The 12,878-nt window shown below is 41.0% G+C and overlaps 1 long non-coding RNA gene across 4 annotated transcripts in view; it reads left to right on the top strand.

Moving 5' to 3' along the window:
* The window catches only part of LOC122215798, a 28,430-nt gene that overhangs the window by 1,075 nt on the left and 14,477 nt on the right, over nucleotides 1-12,878 (top strand). Inside the window, exons 1-4 of one of the 4 annotated variants that reach the window (XR_006200533.1) lie at nucleotides 28-107; nucleotides 1,913-1,982; nucleotides 9,985-10,060; nucleotides 11,407-11,463. This is a non-coding gene — a long non-coding RNA (uncharacterized LOC122215798). The other 3 variants (XR_006200536.1, XR_006200534.1, XR_006200535.1) reach the window with 3 other exon arrangements.

Raw genomic sequence — 12,878 nt, 5'->3', positions numbered from 1 at the left:
AAGGACGGACGCCTTCGCGACGCTTTTGCGACACCGTCGCCGCTGGGCTTCCCAGCGCCCCCGGCGGCAGCGGGAGGCGAGAGCGGTTAGGCAGCGTGGGCTTTCAGGTAGCGGCCGGTGGGCGGTGCTGGCGTCTCTCCGCCGGAGGTCGGGAGCTGAGGGCCGTGGGGTGGGGAGTACAGGAACGAGCTGGGCGGGGTGAAGGCGCGGCCGATGTGGCCCGAGAGCACCGGAGCCATCGCGCGCCCGGGCTTGAGGGACCTTCCGAGGTGTGTGCGGCGCTCCGGGGGCCCCCGTGGGAGGTTTAAAGATCAGTGAAGCGTCTGGTGCAGAAGTCATTAAAACAAGTTTCCCGCTCTCTTCCTTTATCTGAGCGTCTCATAAGCCAAAAATATGGGTATTAGAAAATGCCAATAGTGGCAATTACTAATTGTTTACCAGGAAAGTGTTTACTACAGCTAGGCTCTGGTGCATTCTCCCGTTTAACCCTCCCAGCAACTCCAGAATAGGTTTCATCATTACCTTTACGTTTACAGATAAGGAAATTTAAGCTTAGAGAAGTTAAGAAACTTGCTTATTAGAGGAATATCCCAAAATAATTAAGAATCTGTTCATTGTTAACTGATTAGTATTCTACATTAATTTTTAATATTGCATTGTCGCAGAACTATTTTCTTATTGAGTTCTGTGTCAGATTGGATTTGAATGGTTCCTGCCGCCTTGTCACCATCTCTCCCCCCGCCCCCCATCTTGTCTGTGATGACAGACCCACGTTAAAGTTGTTCTTAAACTCTTACTTCAGACAGCTAGGAAAGGAAAAGACCAGCTGAATTTGAAACTCATTGTAGATCTGAGTATTTATCAAAAGAAATCCTTAATTACTTATGCACATGTTTAAATATGTATGTTGAGAGAAAAATTAAACTGTACTAGCAATGTAAAAATAATTTTCTAAAAAAAATAATCCTATTGGAATCATATACCTACAGTTCTCATTCATAGACATTGGGTAATCCTGTCCAGCAGGAGTGGGCGGTATTTCAGCCTCTCCTGTCTTTCCAGCCACTGAATTGTCTTTATTCACTCTTTCCACTTCTTCCTACTTTAAGACAGTTTCTCATTGTTTCTTGGGATTTTTCTTCTCTCTCCTCCACGGTGTTCCTGCCGCATCTGCCTGTAATAGTTGGCACTAAGGGCATGCCTTGCTTTTTTCTTATTGTGGTAATTATTTCCCAATGTATACTGTTTCAAATCATCATGTTAAGTGTATGAAATGTTATATGTCAATTGTAGCTCAATAAAGCTGGAAAAAATTTTAATATAGTAAACTAATATATTTTTTCCTTTTTTTTTTTTAAGAAAGCCAACTTTACTATGGAATACTGATATCCCTGCTAAGTTATCGCAAAGTAGTACAGTAAAGTGTCTGGCATTTTGGCCTTATTTGTCATTTGACAATGACAGCTCAATACACAGGACTAAAAAGTAGGGGTGCCTGGCTGGCTCAGTCAGTGGAGCGTACAACTCTTGATCTTGGGGTTGAACCTGAGCCCCATGTTGGGTGTAGAGATTCCTTAAAATCTTTAAACAAAGCAATAAATAAATAAAAAGTAACAGTGCTTCTAGCAATTCATTTCCCTAACTTTTTTTTTTTTTTTTTTTTTGAGAGACAGAGTGAGCCCATGAGCGGGGGAGAAGGGGAGAGAGAGAGATAGAGAGAAGGAGAGAATCTTAGCCAGGCTCTGCTCTTATCAAGGAGCCCAACTCGGGGCTCCATTGCGCAATTTTGGGATCATGACCTGAGCCGAAATCAAAAGTCAGAGGCTCAACTGACTGAGCCACCCAGGGGCCCCTCCCTAACACTTTAAGACAGGAGCATATCCAGGTATCCGTCTCTGATTTCATTTTCTAGGTGTCAATAAATGAACAGGTTAATCTGAGATGAATGATGGAAAAAATGCAGAAGCCTATGAAAACATACAGTAAGTAAAGAGTGTAATGTATTTCCTAACATAGTTTAGAAGAGGGCAGAGGAAACCTAAAAACTCTTCAGTTAGTATTTGGTTTGTAGTAAGTTCATTTTCTGTTTTATAAATTCTGTAATAGTTAATTTCTATCCAATAAGATTAAGTAAGTGGGCAGCTCACATGTCTGAGGGGATTGGGAATCTCTATCACTGGACCTTTTCCCAAAACTGGGAAAAAATAATTAGAAAAGTAACAAATCTACAAATAAAAATCCAAGTGTAAACACTAGGTCTCATGCTTCAAATTAATTTCACATTTTTATCACTCTACCCTTTTTATTAGAATTATTTTTTTAAAAAGCAAACAAAATATGCTAGTCAGGTATTTTATCCCAACTTCTCTAGCCAATCATGTAAGTGCTAACAGTAAAAGAACAAAAGAATATGAAAAAAAAAGGATTATAAATAATTAATCTTGGATAATTTAACCAGTTGACAGTGTACTTTAGTTCTTTGAAAACATAAATGCTATTAACAGCCAATAATATCTATTGTGCAATCACAGTTATACTGTATTTGGCTCCTTATCCTTTAACTGATACTTTGTTAAGGAATTATAAAAATAAAGATCCTGCCCCTAGAGAGTAGTAGTAACTTGCCACTTTTATGCTTTCCTTGGTAAGCTGCAAAGCACTGAAGGTCTGGCTCTCCTAAATATTAACACATATTACTTCTTTGCTAAAAATTGGAGCCTGGGGGTGCCTGGGTGGCTCAGTTGGTTAAGCTTCCAACTTCAGTTCGGGTCATGATCTCACGGTCTGTGAGTTCAGGCCCCACGTCGGGATCTGTGCTGACAGCTCAGAGCCTGGAGCCTGCTTCGGATTCTGTGTCTCTCTCTGCCCCACCCCTGCTTGTCCTCTCTCTCTCTCTCTCTCAAAAATAAATAATACATTTTTTTAATTAAAAAAAAATTCCTGGAGCCTGTGTTTAGGCTTTTGAAAATTCTGCAACCTAATTATTCTTTCTCACTTGTCACTTCTATTTGAAACATAAGCTTTTTGAAAAAAAAAAAAAAAAAAAGAACTGTCCCAAATATATTAATATTTTCTGTCTACTGATAAACTGGTGGACTAGAAATATGTTTGCTCTCCCCTTGAGGCATAGGTTTGTTAACTTATATTAAGTTTTTCAGTCTGGGACACACTAAACTTGAGCCACTTTCTGTTTCTTGGGACCAGAAGAAAATAATAATAATAATGCAAATACGTAGCTTTGCAAATGGATCTTGTATGAGTAATAATGATTGGAAGTTAAAGCGAACCAGAAAAATGAAATTCTTTCTCTAGGAATCAAGTTAAATCTTGTAGGAGTGAGCTGCTGTTATTGACACTAAAGCCAGAGGTAACTGGTAACCCAAATAAGGCACAGGTCTAAATCATTGTGATAAATACGCCAATAGCCTTAAGTAGGAAGGAATAAAATGATTGGATTTAGATTTAAAACACACCGTTCACAAGAGAGGAAATTAGTGGTAAGGCCAACCTCCTCAGGACTTGAGAGGTTAGCTCTACCTGAACTCTATAATTTAGATTACTCTTTAAATTATTGAGAGATCTAAACTATTCATTTTTTTTGGTCAACTTCTAGTGCTAACTTTCCATCATTCCTTCCCACAAAAGTACTGATGTTACTAGAATAGGTGAACTATCAAGTCTTCACCTAAGAGTTTTTATGTGGTCCATTCTTGTAGGAACCTGTAAAGCAAATAAAAATGCTCACATATCAACAAAAAAGGAAGTAAAAAAAAGGTTAGTTTCAATATATTTACCAACTTCCCTTAGTAATAAACTTGTTTAGAAGTAACAAAGGGAGGGAGGCCTCAGTAGCTCAGTTGGCTGGGTGTCCAACCTCAGCTCAGGTTGCGATCTCGAGTTTTGTGAGGTGGAACCCACATCGGGCTCTGTGCTGTCAGCATGGAGCCTGCTTCAGATCCTCTGTCCCCCTGTCTCTCTCTGCCCTTCCCCCACTCTCTCTCTCTCTCTCTCTCTCTCTCTCAAAAATAAACATTTTAACAAAAATCCTGATTCAAAGGGGCACATGCACCCCAATGTTTATAGCAGCACTGACAGTGGCCAAATTATGGAAAGAGCTCAAATGTCCATCAACTGATGAATGGATAAAGAAGATGTGGTATATATATATACATGGAATACTACTGGGGGAGCAAAAAGAATGAAATCTTGCCATTTGCAACAACGTGGATGGAACTAGAGTGTATTATACTAAGCAAAATAACTCAGAGAAAGATATCATATGATTTCATTTATATGTGGAATTTGAGAAACTCAACAGATAAACACGGGGGAAGGAAAGAAAAAATAACATAAAAACAGAGAGAGAGGCAAACCATAAGAAACTCTCAAATACAGAGAGCAAACAGGGTTGCTGGAGGGCTATTGGGTGGGGGGATGGGCTAAATGGGTGATGGGCATTAAGGAGGGCACTTGTTGGAATGAGCACTGGGTGTTATATTTAAGTGTTGAATCACTAGATTCTACTCCTGAAACCATTATTACGCTGTATGTTAACTAACTTGGGTTTAAATTTAAGAAAAGATAGTTAATATTGCACAATAAGAATATAATATATAAACCACCTCCCTGATTTTTTAGACTGTTTATGTTTCACAAATATGAATATACCATCTTAGTACATAAAATTCTGTGCACCTGTGTGTGTATTTCTTTTTTTTTTTTTTTTTAATGTTTATTTTTGAGACAGAGAGAGACAGAGCATGAATGGGGGAGGGGCAGAGAGAGAGGGAGACACAGAATCAGAAGCAGGCTCCAGGCTCTGAGCCATCAGCCCAGAGCCCGACGCGGGGCTCGAACTCACGGACCGCGAGATCGTGACCTGAGCTGAAGTCGGACGCCCAACCGACTGAGCCACCCAGGCGCCCCTGTGTGTATTTCTATACGAGAGATGCACAAGTGAAAATTCTGGACCAAAGTATATCCACTTTACATATTTAATTCCTGTTTAACTTCCTTTCAAAAATGTTAAATAAACATACATCCAGGGGGCAGGGGAAGCTTTTTTTTTTTTAAAGTTAACAGAGGGATTTTTTAACATTATTTAGTGTATGACTTGCTTTAGTTTCCATTCCATTCCTCCTTCCTGTCAAAAATTTAAGAATCTTGTTCTCCTTTTTTGTAGCTTAGGGAGCCCTGTTTTCATGTTATTATCTATCCTTTGCATTTCCGGACAAGTGACGGAATTTTGGAAAATGATAAATCCCCTCCACTGTCCACCAGAAAAAAATTAAACCAATGCTGTGGACTCCTTCAGGGATTTACTTCTGAGAGAAACCTTCAAATGTGAGCACAAGATAATTTTTTTTCCCTCCACAGAATCCTAAGCACTTCAGTTAATTTTAAAGGAGTTCATACCGGCTGGCTCAGTCAGTAGAGCATGTGACTCTTGATCTGCGCGTCATGAGTTCAAGCCCCACTTTCAACATAGGGCTTACATAAAAAAATAAAGTTCATATAATTATTGCACATGGAATGCAAGTGTGAGAATTTTATTTTTTAGTGTTTTGAATATGGTACATATTCTTCAGCTATTGATTTCCTGCACATACCTCATATTCCTTAAGAATTGAAGTTATTACCGTTCATATTTTCATAAACCGTTGTCTCCATACACTTCAGCATTAATATTTTTCCAGTTACATCAGGTTGTTTAATAACCTTATCTCTGGTGCACATGCTGATATATAGGATAAGAGAGTACAGGGCTGGGAAGCTCAGTACTGACAGCATAAAAACAGTTGTGTTTCTATGTCCTTTCTGCTATTATGAGCAAAGTACAGGGCTGGATCCCTTTTGAAATATTTTTTTCACGTTTTTTTCATTAAAACTGAGATTTTACCCAGTAAAACTAGGTATTACCAAAGTAAGGTCTACTTGTGGAGCTGTCCGCCAGAGCTTGGGATGGATTTTCTGGTGCTAAAGCAACACTATGTCTTCTGTTCTTGTCAATTCCAAGCCCATTTCCCAGGAGGCAAATTAGACTAAATGTATTCTTTCCTTTTTCTCCCTACAAATACTTAGAGCATCATTGCATACCAGTCATGTACTAGATTCTAGGCCATCTGCACAAGTTTCTGTTCTCAGAGAACTTACACTATTGCACACTATCTGAATGTCAGCCCTGAAAAGATAAAAAAGTGTCTTCCATGGAATCTTTTCCAGACCTCCTATAGAATCTGGAGAAAGCTATTAAAAAATATGCAACACAGATTTTGTATAAAATTTTAAGAGATTCTTGTAGCCCAAAAGGCCCACTCACCAACCCCTAGGTAATAATCACTAGGCAGCACTCACAGCTCTGTGTTCAGAGCTCAGGTGGTATTATGCCCTTTGCCATGTTCCTAAGGGTCTGGTCTTGTGCTTGTTCCCTACAGCCCCTAATCTCATATATCAGGTGGAGAAAAATACAGGGATATCACCTTAGCTTTTCTTTTAAAGGTATTAACTTAGCAACCCAGAAATGCCCTTTATTCTTGGCCTTGGTGAAGGTATGTGACCTTTCTCTAAGAACTGCCAGAAAGGTGTCTAGTCCCTTATTAAGAACCTCTCATGTCCAGCTGCTGTTTAGTTGGGTAGATTCTGATGGTGCAGAATTACAGCCTAGAAAAAAAAAAAAAAAAGCATTTTATGGTCTCATAGGGGAGGTGTCAATAACAAAATGTTAAAAACCTCCACAACTGAAATGTTAGCTGAAAGTCTTTTTCACGGAGAGATTCTCCAAAATTCAGAGAGCAGGAGACAGCAGACTGACATGACTTGCCTTTTTTTTTTTCTTCCAGCTGTTTTCCAGTGTCATGATCAGATTTCAGCTCCTACTGTTAGAATACCATTTCTAAGAGGCACACCTAGGTGGCTCAGTTGGTTGGGCATCTGACTTTGGCTCGGGTCATGATCTTGCGGTTCGTGGGTTCAAGCCCCATGTCAGGCTCTGTGCTGAGAGCTCAAGGCCTGGAGCCTGCTTTGGATTCTGTGTCCCCCTCTCCCTCTGCCCCTCCCTGCTCATACTCTTTCTCTCTCTCAAAAATAAAAACATTAAAAAAAAAGAATACCATTTATAAGCTGGTGTATTAGTGTGCTGTTGCTCTTGCAACACATTGCCACTACTTAGAGCCTTCACACAAATTTATTACCTTACAGCTCTGTAGGTCAAGAGTCTGACACAGGCCTCACTGGCCTTTAAACGTCAAGGCATTGGCAGGGCTGTGTTGCTGTCTAGAGGGTTGTCTCCTTGCCTTTTCCCAAGAGATTCTAGAGCTCACCCATATTCCTTGTCTGATGCCCCCGTCCCTCCCCCCTCCCCCCAAATCTAAAAGCCAACAGTATTGTGTCTGTTTGTGCCTTTCTTCTGCAGTCAGATCTTCTGCCTGACACTCTCCTTCTGCCTCCCTCGGGCACTTTTAAGGTCCTTTGTGATTGTATCAGGCCTGCCTAAAGAATCTAAGATAACCTCCCAATTTTAGGGTCAGCTGACTAGCAACCTTAGTTTTCCTTTGCCGTGTAAGCTAACATAGTCTCAGGTTCTGGGGACTAAGATGTGGCGATCTTGGGGGCGGGGGGCGGCGGTTGGTAATTACTCTGCCTACCAAACATGTGAACACGGTATTCTAAGGCGCTTCTCAGAACTTAGAAGGAGGGCCATTTTGGGGCGCCTGGGTGCTCAGTCGGTTAAGTGTCCGACTTCAGCTCAGGTCACGATCTCGTGGTCCGTGAGTTCGAGCCCCGCGTCGGGCTCTGGGCTGATGGCTCAGAGCCTGGAGCCTGCTTCCGATTCTGTGTCTCCCTCTCTCTCTGCCACTTCCCCCATTCATGCTCTGTCTCTCTCTGTCTCAAAAATAATAAATAAACTTAAAAAAAAAAAAAAAGCTGCTGAGGATTCAACTCAGTTAAAAAAAAAAAAAGGAGGGCCATTTTTAGTAGTAAAGATAATATACAGTCTCTGGGGAAGAGAAGGTTTGGGGCTCTCCAGTGTTTGGAGGATGTCTAGAGAAAGCCTGTTGAAATTATTATTCACTTATGGATGCAAACAGAGGTCCTGCAGTCTCAGTGAACTATTCAGTGACTTTGCAAGTCAGTGTACTAAGAAGTTTATTTGAATGCCAAAACCTCGCTCAATTTTTAAACATTTTCATTTATTTTGATCGAAGCTGTATATACACCTGGTAACTAATTCCACTGTGTAGAAAAGCTGATGACGGAAATCAATAGGTACGCTCTAACTTTCCATCCCCAGGCCCACTCTCCACAGCAAACCTGAGACAGCTTTTCTGTGTTTAGTTCTTCTGATGGTTACCTCCATAACTTTACATGCAGCTTTGGGGAATTATTATTACCTCATAACTTTAAGTATAGCACACGATCTGGGTGGATTGCTTTGGATAAGGATGCATCAGTGAGGGTTTAGTTGCAGGAAACACAAACCGCTCTAGCCACAGTAAAAAGGATTCCAAAATGGAATTGGGTGCTTGTCCTAAAGTCAGGCTGGAGGAGTGGGAGCTCCATGCTGGGTCTCCAGAACTGACTCCTAGAGAAAAGCTGCGGGTTTGGCTTGGCATGGGAGCTTAGTTTAACCCACGACAGTGAGAAAGGGGGAGAATCGGAGCTGCTACCATCACACCACAGCTGCTGCTTACAGACTGCTAGGATTCACAGAGAAATTAAATGTCTCCTTGGCTACACGTGCCACCAGAAAATGACGAGCAGGAGATAGATGGCTCTCTCTTCACTTCCACCTTCCCGCTCTCACACAGGACAGCTAATCAGGGCAATCCTACTCACAATCAGAACTTTAGCAGCAAAAGGGGTTTGGGAAATGTTTCATTGCTTTCTAGTCTCTGAATGACAGGAAGGCACACTAGGAGGAGGGTGGAATGAAGGTTGGGTATCAAATCACTGTGTTCATGACCTTTACCTCTTTGGCTCGGCAATATGCACATTCAAAACTCTACCCATTCATAGACTTGTGTATAACCATAGCAACTATAACACGTTGATGCAAGACCCAGATTTCCCACCTTTATAAAAGAAGTGTTATTTATTAAGGTGTCACTGACAGCGTGATGCTTATTCATTCCTCTTCTGTTTCAGCTACATTCTCACCTTGATAACCTCTGTCCCAAAGACTAAATTATCAAGCTGATTATTAACAGTCCACTTAAACCACTAGAGGAAAATAAGAGGGAGGGAAAGCAAAGTGGTTAATGTACAGATACAGGCCTTTCCCCAGCTGGTCATGAAGTTCTAGTTAATGTTTAGAACTATCTTCCCTCCATTCCCATTCCTTACTCCCTTTTTGCTCAGTCAGCATCTCAGCTGGTCTGGATTCTTTACCTTGCAGAGTGACTCAAAGCTTCATTCCTGAGGAGTCTGAGCCTTTAGAGATCCTGCCTGTAGCCTTCCATGACCTTTTCTTTTACTGGTGGATGTGAACGTGGGAAGATTCTCTTCAGTTTCAGAAATGTCCTCCAGGCCCCCATTTGTAGGAGTGACCCAGTTTCCCCTCATTATTGGGTGCAACCCCAGTAACCCTCTGTTTTCTACTTCACAGGTGTTAAGAGCCCAGAATGTTTAGGCGGCAGTCTCAGCCTCCAGTTCAATGGAGCCATTGCTATGTCCTCTGATAGAAGTATGCCTCCTTTGGGGCGCCTAGGTAGCTCAATTGGTTAAGCATTGGCTTAGGTCATGATTTCTTGGTCTGTGAGTTCAAGCCCGTGTCGGGCTCTGTGCTGACAGCTCAGAGCCTGGAGCCTGCCTCGGATTCTGTGTCTCCCTCCCTCTCTGCCCCTCCCCTGCTTGTACTCTCTCTCTCTCAAAAGTAAACATTAAAAAAAAAAAAAAAAAGTATGCCTCCTTTGGAAGACCTCTAGCTGCTAAAAATTGGGCTTCACTAACAGTGATAAGATACAACGCTCACACCTTCTTTCCTAGGCCTGTGTATCCTGGCTACAGGAGAAACAGAATCATATAGGAGTCACTAGCTCAGAGAAGATCCCAGACTTGCAAGGTATTGTCACCTATCTGGCACCATAACTGAATCGCTGTTGTCCATTCTAATGTTCTCTAGGCCAGATGCTTTTGGCTAATGGGGTACATAGTAAAGACAGCATATGAACTTCAACCCATTGCCTTACTTCTTCAGTTGTAAAATGTCTTCATGAGAAGTAATATTACATGGGATATCATGAAGGTGAATAAGCTGAGTAAATTCACATATAGCATTGCTGAAAGAAACAAGGCAGGAAGGGCAGATATCCAAAATAAGCTCCCTTCTCCCCTCCAGTGAAAACAAATAGCTGCCCCCTCGGGGCCCAGCGTAAATTGATCTCTCACCAAACAACAAGCTAGTCCCCCTGAAACACCGTACTGTGTTGTTTCAGGATAGGTGCCTCCACTGGCAAATTAGATACACAGCAATGGTGATCGTCTGTGCCAGTCTTGGTGAGGGGAAGTTTAGGCTTGGTGAGAGAGCAAGCTGAACTGCCAACCTTGGCCTCATGGTCACTTTGTTCATGAACTCATTGAGCAAGGACTGGGGGGGGGGGGGGGGGCTAGAGAAATAGACTAGCTGCTGATGTTCATGGAGTAGGTGACATCCATTTAATTATGAAGTTCCTTTAGTGAGCATTCACATGGACACAAATATTCTCATACCCAGAGCACATTCTGAGAAGCTCATTCACATGCCTCTTCACCAGACTGACGTTCATTCAGAAAATATCTACCGTGTGCCTTTCACATGCCAGGTACTGTTATAGGAACAGGGGATTTAACAGTGAAGATAGTAGTAAAAATTTCCCATCCCTATGGAGTTTATAATCTAGCTGGGACTAAGGAAACAGACATAAAGATGAGTAAGTTACATAGTATGTTATTTCGTGTTGATTGCTACAGAGAAACACAGTAGGGAAGGAAATTAGGGTGGGGGGAGTGCAGTTTTAAAGTGTCCAGGAAAGATGTCACTAAAAGACTGACATTTGAGTAATGACCCAAAGCTAGTTGGGAAGATGAGCCATGTGGCTCTCTGGTGGAAAAGCAAACTGGATGGCAGAAACAGCATGTGCAAAGACCCTAAAGATAGGAAATGTGCCTGGCATATTCTAGAACCAGCAAAGAGACCAAATGGGGCTGAAGCAGAGTGAGTGAGGAACATGAGAGCAGTGGGATTTCAGGGGACAGTATGAACATGGGGCAAATGTAGAAGGCATCGTTTTGTTTACTAAACAGCTATTAGCTGCTCCCCAGAGCTCCACACCACCCCCCCCCCCATTCACCCAGCTATAATCTACAGTGGTATTCTGAGTTTCCCGGAATTAACGTCAGCTCACAAGCAACACGTGACATTTGTTTTAGGTGTATCTTGCATATAAGAGTTTGTGAACCCATCTGAAAGTCTTTTAGTTTCAGCAGGTGAGTTGAGCCCATTTGCATTTATTATTATGACATACTTAGATTTAGGTTGACTTTTGTCATGAATATGTTAGTCTCTTATTTTAAAAACTTTTCATGATGTAATGTTTTCTTGCTGTTTTTGTGCTTCTATTCTAAAATTTGTACCTGGGATTTGTCTTAACTGGGCATGGTAAGCTGACAGACACGAGACAATTGTCTTTGAAAGCATTAATTACATTTACCAAGAGAAGGGGGCATATGCCACAAAGGGCCACATGGGGAAGCACCCGGGTTGGTCAGGAGGCAGGAGTGAGGGGAAACCCTAGGCCTTTATTGCTATAGTTGGTGGGAAGTTTTTATGTAGGGATGTCCCCTACTGGGCAGGAAGTGAAACACTGATGGGGTTTGGGGTTTGTGGTTTAGTTGCAAAAGCTGGGATTGCAGAGGAGATGTGAACAATTTTGGCTGTTAGGTTGGCCTTGTGATTAATGGATGCCAAATGAACAGCACAATATGTAAGAAATCACAGAAGAATGGAAACCAATTTGACAGTAAATTTCATATATTAAAAAAAAAAAAAAAAAAAAAAGAAATCACAGAAGAGTTTCTTCTGATAATTTATTACCTTTTTCCCTGTGATTTTATATAATAGTAATAGCCTTTGATTTTTTAAATAGTATCTATTATTTTCCTCTTTCAACACAATGTCGTATATTTAGACTATATGATGTATGAACATACTACTTATATAGTATATATCCTTTAGTATATTTATACTATATATATAAATATATATAATGTATGAACATACCATTTATGTAGTACATATCTTTGTCCTCTCTCTCATCTACCATTTTATTTTGTTTGCTGTTATCTGACTTCACTTTTGTGAAATATGCTTTTCATTCTATTAATAGATTTATCAGCATTAAATACCTTTTAAGCCTCCACCCCAGCCTTTAAAGATGAAGTTCTCATATTTACACTATATACCCTTTCCCTCCTATCTTTTTTTTTTAAATCAGGACTTAATATTTATATTCTGTTCTGTGGCAGTTATCCCCACATTTATCTTAGTTTTTATCTTACAGTTAAATATCCAATGTACATTGCCAATTTTTCCCCCTGTTCATCTAGTTTGCTATAAGTCACATTTTGGTAGATTCTTCAAGAATGGTTCATGCTTTCTGAGTTCTTGTATGTTAGGACGTGTTTGTTGGCTCTATATACACGAATGATATTGGTCTGGCAGTCTAGTACCACTTGAATAGTCTCATAACAAATGAGAAAGTTTGGCTTTATTGGTCTTGCCTCACTAAAGCAGAACCCAAAACACTCCCTAGCACTCTATGAAAGAGGCATAGAACCTGGCCTCCATCAGTCAGGTGTTTCTGAATGAGATTTCTATTTTTGAATTCAGCAATTGAAACAGA

The sequence above is a fragment of the Panthera leo genome, chromosome A3 (assembly GCF_018350215.1).
Source record: "Panthera leo isolate Ple1 chromosome A3, P.leo_Ple1_pat1.1, whole genome shotgun sequence".
Classification (NCBI taxonomy): Eukaryota; Metazoa; Chordata; class Mammalia; order Carnivora; family Felidae; genus Panthera; species Panthera leo.
This window is presented reverse-complemented; position numbering and strand designations above follow the sequence as displayed.